This window comes from Dipodomys merriami, unplaced genomic scaffold (genome assembly GCF_024711535.1).
Source record: "Dipodomys merriami isolate MVZ:Mamm:240054 unplaced genomic scaffold, mDipMer1.0.p SCAF_3, whole genome shotgun sequence".
NCBI lineage: Eukaryota > Metazoa > Chordata > Mammalia > Rodentia > Heteromyidae > Dipodomys > Dipodomys merriami.
This window is the reverse complement of record NW_027204492.1, coordinates 36,940,260-36,950,351: the sequence shown is the minus strand read 5'-3', so window position 1 is coordinate 36,950,351 and position 10,092 is coordinate 36,940,260. Positions and strand designations below refer to the sequence as shown.

The window sequence follows — 10,092 nt, the reverse complement described above, 5'->3', positions numbered from 1 at the left end:
ATGGCCAACTTTGAGGATTGGGTATCAGATGAGGAGAAGGTAGGCATAGCTGCTAAATTCATCACCCAGGCATCCCCAGGGGAGTGTAATGAAGTATTCAATGATGTTTGACTCCTACTTAATAATGACAATCTCCTCAGGGAAGGGGCAGCACATGCATTTGCCCAGTATAACTTGGATCAATTCACACCTGTGAAGATAGAAGGATACAAAGATCAGGTACTAATAACAGAGCATGATGCCCTAGGTAATAGCAGATTTTTAGATCCAAGGAACAAAATTTCCTTTCAGTTGATCACTTACGGAAAGAAGCAAGTGATTCCCAGCCACAGGAAGTAGATGGAGGTTTGAAGTCTTGGAGAGAATCCTGTGACAGTGCTTTAAGAGCCTACATGAAAGATCATTATTCCAACAGCTTCTTTACTGTTTATGCTAAAACTATAGATAAGCAACAGACTATAATTGTGTGTATTGAAAGCCACCCGTTTCAGCCTAAAAACTTGTGGAATCGTTGTTGGAGATCAGAGTGGAAGTTCAAAGTCACACCACCTACAGGTGGTTGGAGTGCTGAAGATTCAGGTTCACTATTATGAAGATGGCAATGTTCAATTGGTTAGTCATAAAGATGTACAGGATTCACAAAATGTTTATAATGAAGTCCAAACTGCCAAGGATTTTGTTAAAATCATAGAGAGTGCAGAAAATTAGTATCAGGCAGCAATTAGTGAAAACAAACAATGTCAGATACTACATTCAAGGCCTTGCACCAGCAAATCCCAGTTACCCGCACCAAAATCGACTGGAACAAGTTACTCAGCTACAAGATTGGCAAAGAAATGCAGAATGCTTAAAAGGTGACTACAGGATTCTTCAGTGTGTGGAAGGAAAAGGATTCAATATGGTCATATGGTAAGTGATTTATAAAGAAGAGTGATATTTTGCTAGGGCTTTCAAAGTTAACTGATTTTCTAGGCTCATGGAATACTGTTGAACCTATAACATTGTCTTGATATTTGGAGTGTTCTCTACCTAGTAGTTCTCTGTTATTACTGTATCTATTAGTGTAAATTATTTTTTCCTCCTTGCTACATTTAATGGAGAGATCCATCCTGGAGTCATTTTACGGTTTTCCTAGCCATGAATTCCTGTTATTTTTTTAAACAGAAAATATGGTCAGTAGGGTTTTGTTGTTGTTGTTGTTGTTAACCCATATCCTTGAAAGCACTTCTGGTACCTTTAGTAGCATTTACTGATACACCAACAGCTAAAGAGGCTATGCTACAACTAGCTAAATGGAAGACACATTCATCCTTCTCCCTCTGCTTAGATCATCATCTATAACATCTCACAAATGTAGTTTGTGGAAGTTTAGACTTTTCAGGTCTATGGGTCGGGGGGGGGGGGGCGCAGAGGAAATTTTCTAGAAATTCCATGATGCTCAGCTTCTCAGGGGATCTTGTTTTTAAGTCCAAAGAGTTGAACCACATTCCCTACACATAAACGTTTGCTTTTTTTTCATTTTCACATTGTCTTCTCATCAAGCAACATTGTAGTTAGAAACATCTACATTTTTAGGAAAGTTCTGCCCATTTATATTTTTATTTCCTCTCCAAGAACTGCTGACATATTGTGGATGTGGTAGAGTATGAAACTTGAAAAACATAGATGTTGAAGGAATGAATAATAGGTATCTTGTGCTTTAACATTTTGTGGCAGGATTGTAATATAAGCAAATGAAACAGACAACTATGTAAATCACAGAAACTAAAAATGAACCAAAATGAAAAGGATAACTTCCAGGCAGTATCTTTCTATTATTACCTGTTATTTAAGAGAATACTAGTGTTTTCTTCTACATAAGTGTAAAATTTGTTCCAAATTACTCTTAGTTGATCCAACCTGCCAGGAACTCATGTAACTGTGATATAAGCAACCCTTCCCAGGTATATTGGCAGGTATGTTTATGATCTTAGAATATTCAGGTAACATAGATATAATAATGACAACTGGTAATGGTGGATCCATTTACATTTTTTACACTTCTATGACAAGGCCTTAAGGGAAGGTCAGTTTTTTAAAAACCACGTAGTTTCTTCCTACCTCTCTCCAAATAATTGTCAAAACAGAAGGGTGTTGGTGTTTCAGAATGTTTTTGCTCTGTAATATAGTCAAGCAACAGCTTGTTTGTAAGTAAAAACTATGTAAGCATTTTTGTTTATTTCAAATAAAATATATTTGTATTATTTCTCATTCATACTATGCATCTATACCATGCTATCTTCTGTATCAAGTAGTACAATAGAAATATACTTGTTTTGTTCTAAAAGAAAAAAACACTAGCAATAAACATTGGTTCAAGTCACAGTTCAGTGAGAATATTTGGCTTCAGTTGATCTGGAGTTTAATAAATGAGTAAAGTTCATTTTGGTATTTGGCCCCTGGTTTGGTTCCATTCAATTCTAATATTCAATATACATCAGAGACCCCCACATGTAAGCAAAAATAGACCCCCTTAAAGGACATGAGACTGTTTAAAAACCTAATTTGATAGATAATTTTTATATATACAAGATGTAGGGTACCAGAATCAAATACAGTGAAAACAGGGGTTATACCATTGGGGAAGAACATACAAAAACAAACAACAAAAAAATCACATAGTACATTATAAATAACTTAAAAAGCAATAGGAAGAAAGATAAAACCCACTTGTGTCCCTATCTTAGGGTTCATTGCACTTAGCATCATCTTATAATTTTTATTCTGTCAAATATTTTCAAACAGAATTTCAAGTGGCTAAAACTTCCATTAACAGCAATGTGATTTAATAGTTTCTTATTTATTTCATTTTAAGACTTGAAGGAACTTATTCTTACCTACCAGATCAGACAAAACACAGAGTGGAAGTTCTAATTCTGGTTGCCCCCACCCTTATATGTTCTCTAGCAGCTTCCTCATCCATCAAGTATCTATTGAACCAAACCTCAAAGATAGGAAACAGTTCCCTCAAGTGGGAAATAAATTTCCAGAATTTAACATTCCAAGTAGTCCAGTGCCTTGCTCAGTTTGCAGGGAAAATGTTATTTGGTCCCCTTAGATAATTTCATATCATGTGAGTAGAGTTGAATGAGCATGTGCTTTGGGATAAAGATGAATGTGATTTTGATTGTACTTACTCCTAATCACATTTGTGGCCTTAAGAAATTTTCTTAACTCCTCTGGTCCTCAATGTCTTCATTTGTAATTTAGGATTCATAAAAGTATCTGTGTCCAGCCGGGCGCTGGTGGCTCACGCCTGTAATCCTAGCTACTCAGGAGGCTGCAATCTGAGAATCGCGGTTCAAAGCCAGCCCGGGCAGGAGAGACTGTGAGACTCCTATCTCCAATAAACCACCAGAAAACCGGAAGTGGCGCTGTAGCTCAAGTGGTAGAGCGCTCAGTGCCCAGGCCCAGAGTTCAAGCCCCACGACCGACAAAAAAAAAAAAAAAAAGTATCTGTGTCCATAGACAGTTGTCAGAATCATAAGATATCCTATGTATATGAGGTAACTATGATGATATGATAGCTATGATGGTGGTGGTGGTGGTGGTGGTGGTGGTGGTGGTGGTGGTGGTGGTGGTAGTGATATTTTCTGCCAAAGGAATTAAATGTTCAATTTCCTGATTTGAATAGAAAATGTTGTTAACTGATTCTTTAGAAAACTGATGCCTGGAATGAATAACTACGGTTGGTGTCTACTTTAAGGATAATGAAAGAAAAAAAAACCCTGAAATTCCCGTTACTTGATTTCTCATAGACACACCATCCAGATCATTTCAGCACCCCAACCACAGATAAAAATCTACTTTGGAAACTGTTTATCTGGTTTGGCTGCTTTTATAGATCTGATTAGGAAGGTATTTGCCAGATCTCTTTACTGTATTTGTCAAACTTGCCTTGATTCTATGCTTCTGACAGGAGATTGGAAGAAAGGCAGAAAAGAAACTCTAGCCCTTGTCCATCTGGCACTACCTCTTTGACACTGTTATAAAAATGATCGAAGAAGTTTACAAGCACATGTCAAGGATAGCTAAAATGTAAGAACACTCTGTTGTGCAGATCAACCAATGAATTACTCCAATCAGTAACACCTTGGACAGATTAGAAATTCTACTTCAAATTGTCCTATTGTAGTCAGTTAAAACAGATGGCATATTAAATTTTTGATAATTACCTGTTCCTCTAATATTCGGTTTATTAAATCATCCTTCTGAAAGCTAAGCATCTATGTATATTTGACCAGAGAAATGTACAGAAAAAATCAGTCAAAACTACATTTGCATGGAAGTTTGTTTTTATTGCCTACCATGGACTTTACATACAAAATAAAGATATATGAGGACATCATTTCAGTGAGTGATACAATTAAGTGAATTAAAACTCACTGATAGAAATACGAGATGATATTTTAAAATCAATTAACCTTGTATGATGAAAGAATAATTTTAACAAGTTAATCTGAAAAACTCTTATCTAGCAGATCTGTTAGGGTTTTTGTTTTGTTGTTTTTTTGTTTTTGTTTTTGTTTTTGTTTTTGTCGGTCATGGGGCCTGAACTCTGGGCCTGGGTGCTGTCCCTCAGCTCTTCAGCTCAAGGCTAGAGCTCTACCACTTTAGCCATAGCACCACTTCCAGCTTTTCCTGCTTATGTGGTGCTGAGGAATCGAACCCAGGGCTTCACACATGCAAGGCAAGCACTCTACCACTGAGCCACCTTCACAGCCCCTCAGTTCTTAAATATATACCTGCCCAGTTGTAACTTTTCTCAGTCAGAATCTTTGAGTTAGAAGACTTAAAAACTACGGTTCAATATATTGTCATGAATTGATCCATATAGATTGCCAATTTCAAGATTTTTCCCATGGCATAGAACAAACACAAATAAATATATTACTCATAAAAGCATGATTTACTTTTCTTGTAAGTGCTAAATACTAAATTCATTTAGAAAGTGTAAAGAGCTGGGAAGGTGGCTCAGTGGTAGAGAGCTTGCCTTGCAAGCATGAGGCCCTGGGTTCGATTTCTCAGCACGACATAAGCAAAAAAGAAAAAACCCGGAAGTGGCGCTGTGACTCAAGTGGTAGAGTGCTAGCCTTGAGCTGAAGAGCTGAGGGACAGTGCCCAGGCTCAGAGTTCAGGCCCCACGACCAGACCCCCCGTCCCCCCAAAAAAGAAAGTGTAAGGAAATTTTTAAGAGCTCAGCTAAATAATCAAAAGTTGTGGCCTTTCCTTTTTTACTGATGTAATATAACCAACTAGCAATATAACAAAACAGTTTGTTTAGGGTTTTTTTTTCAGTTAGGTCAAATAGGAGGGGAGAAAATGGAAGATCATAGAACATATTAGAAATGACATTACCAAATAAAGACCTAATCACTAACTATTGATTGGCTTCATAGTGGAAAGGGATAAATATACCAAACAAGATCATACAAGTTACTAAGAATGCTTGGTGTTTTCAATAATGAATACTGGGTCAGCATTGTTTGAGATTAACAGCAACTGTTCACCAGAAATAGGAAGAAGGGAAGTTCTAGCTTCACCCCTGCCAATAACCAACTATGTAAACTTTGATAAGGTACTTTCTTCTTCAAGATTTTTTTTCCACTCTGTGAAGTAAGAAGTTTGAACCAAATGATCATTTTGGTTTCTTCCAGATTTGAAATCCTATTCATCTGTTTATTGAGATCATAAAAAGGAACATGTTACAAAAATTGAATATGTGGGAACCTGTCAGTGGGACATTGGGGCAGATAATAAGCCCTCATATCATCATCATCATCAACGAGTTCAATTTGCTTTTTTTTATTTTATTATAAAGATGCTGTACATATGAGTAAGGTAATAAGTACATTTCTTGTCAAGCTTTGTTACCCCCTTCTTTTTCTCCTACTATCCCTTCCCTCCTCCACCTTCCCCACTCCCCACCTGAAGTTGTAAACTTCATTTCCAACATAGTGTCTTGTGAGTCCCATTGTTGCAATGAATCATCCTGTGTCCTTGTTTCAGCATATTGCTTTTCTAAATTCATTCCAAAGCCTTTGCCAAGAACTTTAGACAGTGCTAGTATTACTATGAAGCACTAAATTACTCATATTGTCATGTTTGTGGCAGCTACTACTCTCTATATGCAGGATCAGAATGTATACATATTCTGGTTTTAGCCTTAATACTTTTATGAAATAGTAAAGTTATTAAAGTTGTCATTCTGTGAGGAATCTTGAAGATACCTAGAAATTTACACATTATATGCACTTCTTTACATAATGAATAAAAGTTGTCATTTCATTGGGTTGGAAGCATAGCTCAGTTGGTAGAGTGCCAGCTAATGGGCCAAAGCATCAGATACTGAGTTTGAGTCCCTCTTGGACAATAAGTTGATTTGCCTTAATTTCATACCTCATATTTAGAGTCATAAATGAGAGAATAAAGGCATCAATCTATATCTTTTGTTTTCAATTCTATATTCTGTTCCTTAACCAGAATTATAAATACTTACATTTGACTTTAGAATTCAAGACTGAGTTTTTATTTCAAAAGGTCTTCCTAATACTTAGGAAGCCAAATATTGAAACTGTACTGCAGAGGGTAGACTTAGGAAGCCTTTGGAAACATAGTTACCCCTTTGTTGCTTCCTCTTCATGCTGAAGATGACATCTCTCAAAGGACCAGTTCAAAGACCATCCTTCTACCAGACTAGTTACTTATTTTTACACTTACCACCACTTTTTCCTATTACTAACATTTTGTTTCTACAGGTCTTTAGTTCTGACTTTTGTGGAGAACAAACATCTATAAACTGAAATGAAAAAGAAGAGAAGTTGAGTTAGCAAAAGTAGGTAAAACTGAATGATTCTGCTAATCCATCTGTCTATAATGCAGAATTAACTATGCTTCTCTGACATGGTGTAATAGAATTAAAATTAGTGTTCATATATTTACAACCTTCTTTCCTCAGTGCATCAAGGAAAGAGTCATTTTATTTCTTTCTCAGGATCTCACCATTCCAATCACTTCATTCTCTCTTAGACAAATCTGCTCTTTCGCCTTTCATTATGCAGAATCTTGGAGAGAAGGCAAAAACCCATGAGAACTAAGGGAAATAATTTAGGCCAAAGTCTAAGCCAATATACATAACAAAATCTCAAAGAAAAGAGTGTTAAGAAAAGTGAGTCATTGAAAAGTGAATCATTGAGCCTGGAGGTCTAGGAAGTTGGAGAGTGGTGTTGGATTGTTCAGTAGCACTGGCAAACTGTAGAATATAATGGGCAAAAATATAAGAAAAGAAATGGAAATTTAGTGTTATTCTAATTCCTTCATGGCTCTTGATTGGTGTGAGAATTTAAATTATTTTGAAATCAGTCTTGATTGGTAGACTATACTTTCGGTCCAAATAGCACTCTGACACTGAACAAGGAGAGTCTTTATTCCGTAAAGTTTCATTGTGATAAAATAATTATTCTTCGACATTGTGTATTTATCCCTGTAGATATACAATGACATATCATAGCAGATCTGAAAAATTGGCTTTTTCCAGTACCTAACCACCAACTCCCTCCCTAAGGCCTTGCACTCTGTTGAGAGAAATTGTAACTTTCTCCAGTGATTTGATATCAATTTTCTTGTCCTCCACCTTCATGGCATCTCTATGTGGCAGGTAAAACTGAGATGCCGATTTCTACTGCCCTTTGTCAGCAAGTAATTGGAAGAGATTACAAAGCCTTGGCTTCTAATCTCAATCCTTTTGGAGACACCTTCATAGAATTCAGCAATAAATTGTCTGCTATCCAAAACATTACTTGACACAGAAGATACTTGATTACAGATGTGGGTCATATCAACTTGGCTTTCTCTAGGTTCTTGGTGCTTAATCTCTATATTATGCTAGATCAATGGAAAACAATTTACCTGAGCCATAATACCTTTGCTTTCTAGGGGAAAGAAGATTCATACTGGCTAAGTATTTGACCTTTTACAAGCTTCTGTATCTTCTTGTAGAAGAAGAACAGACAGTTCCAGTTGAATATTATGTCTATAGTTTTTATAACACCACATTGTTCATCAAAATAAACTAAGGATTTACATGATAAATTCCACCTGAAATTTAGTAGCAGATGAACTCATTAGGCATTTTTTCTCATCCTACAACTCATTTTTGTTTATTTTCTTCCCTTTTTTTCGTTTTTTAATGTAAAAATACTATACAGAGGGGTTACAGAGCAAGGTAATGAGTCCATTTCCTATGGAGCATTGCCCTTTTTTCTTTAACTTCCAAGAAACTCAGACTGAAATTTAGTGTCCAATACAGTGATTTATCATGGGGCTGCCAGAGATTTCTTCTTTTTCTCATTTTTTACTGCTTTTCATTTGAATTGACTTGTTTGATGTGCTTTCAACACTTGAAAACTGCTACAATCTGTTTTAAGAAGGCATGCAAAAGAATCATAGATCCAAACACTCTGAGTGGAAAAGAATCACTTAATGCCAACCCCGCATACAATACTTGATGTATCATCAACTCTCTTCCTACTCTACAGTCATTTGACCTCTGTTATGCCTTTAATAACAGAAGATTCACTAGCTTTGATGCTCAAAATTTCATTTGGGGGCAGCTCTGAATTCTACAAAGTTCATCCATTGACATTGTATCCCCATGTGACCTAGATTCTGTTTTCTGAGACTACTAGACAGATAGGTAGATAGGTAGATAGGTAGATAGATAGATAGATAGATTAGATAGATAGATAGATAGATAGATAGATAGATAGATAGATAGATAGATAGATAGATAGATAGATAGATAGATAGATAGATAGATAGATAGATAGATAGATAGATAGATAGATAGAGAGATAGAGTCTTCTCAATTCATGAATGGGGAATGTTTTTGCTTTCAAAAGGGACTGACCATCAAGACACAGTAAATATGTAACCTAACTTGCTTGTTTAGGATTTATGAGGGAAATATAAAATAGTCTGCTGGATTTGCAGAAAAGATAAAAGCATATAACCTATGTTTCTTTGGGCTTGGCTTACTTCAGTTAATATGATTTTTTCCAAGTCTTTCCATTTCCTAACAACAGAGGCAATGTCATTTTTTCTGATGAAGGTGTAGAATTCCATTGTATATATGTACCACATTTTCTTGATCCATTCATCTAGTGAGGGGCATCTGGGTTGGTTCCATATCTTAGCTATGGTAAATAATGCTGCGATAAGCATGGTTGTGCTGGTAGCTTTGATATGACTTTGTTTGTGATCCTTTGGGTAAATGCCCAAAAGTGGGATTACTGGGTCATAAGGGAGCTGTATGTGCAGTCTAGGAACCTCCATACTGCTTTCCAAAGTGGTTAAACAAGTTTACACTCCCACCAACCATGCAGTAGGGTTCCCTTTGGGCCACATCCCCTCCAGCAGAGTACATCAAAGGCTATGTACATATGACTATATGAGATAATGTTAAGCAAAATATACCCCAAGACGGGGACACAAGAGGGTTTTTTTCTTTTCTTTTCTTTTTCTTTCTTGCTAGTGTTTTTAATGTACTTACAATATACTAGGTGATTCTTTTGTTTCTATTGTATGTCTTCCCCCATAGTATAACCCTTGTTTTCACTGGATTTAATGCTGGTGTTCTACACCTTGTATATACATTTTTGTAATTTGGGGAGGGGAAGGGATATTGCAGAACGCTTAAATGAGGATGCAGGCTGACCCATTGTGACAACGAGATGTACAGGACACTACATTGAAAATGAACTTTACAATGTGGGGGGTGGGAAAGGAAGGAGTTGGGGAGGTGAGGAGGAAAGTGATGGTAGGGAGAAAATAAAGGAGGAGGTAACAATGCTTATGAAATGTACACATTACCCTACTCATGTAACAGTAACCCCTCTGTACAACATTTTTTTAATTTTTTATTTTTTATTGTGAAAATACTGTACAGAGGGGTTACAATTACATGGGCAAGATAATGAGTACTTTATTTTGTGTGTGTGGGGGGGGTCCAGTCATGGGGTCTGAATTCTGGGCCTGGGCGCTGTCCCTCAGCTC

At 36.5% G+C, this 10,092-nt stretch overlaps 1 pseudogene; it reads left to right on the top strand.

Annotated features, from left to right (window-relative positions):
* On the top strand, window positions 1–851 carry LOC138839413 (F-actin-capping protein subunit alpha-1-like; annotated as a pseudogene).
* The last annotated feature ends 9,241 nt before the right edge of the window (window positions 852–10,092 follow it).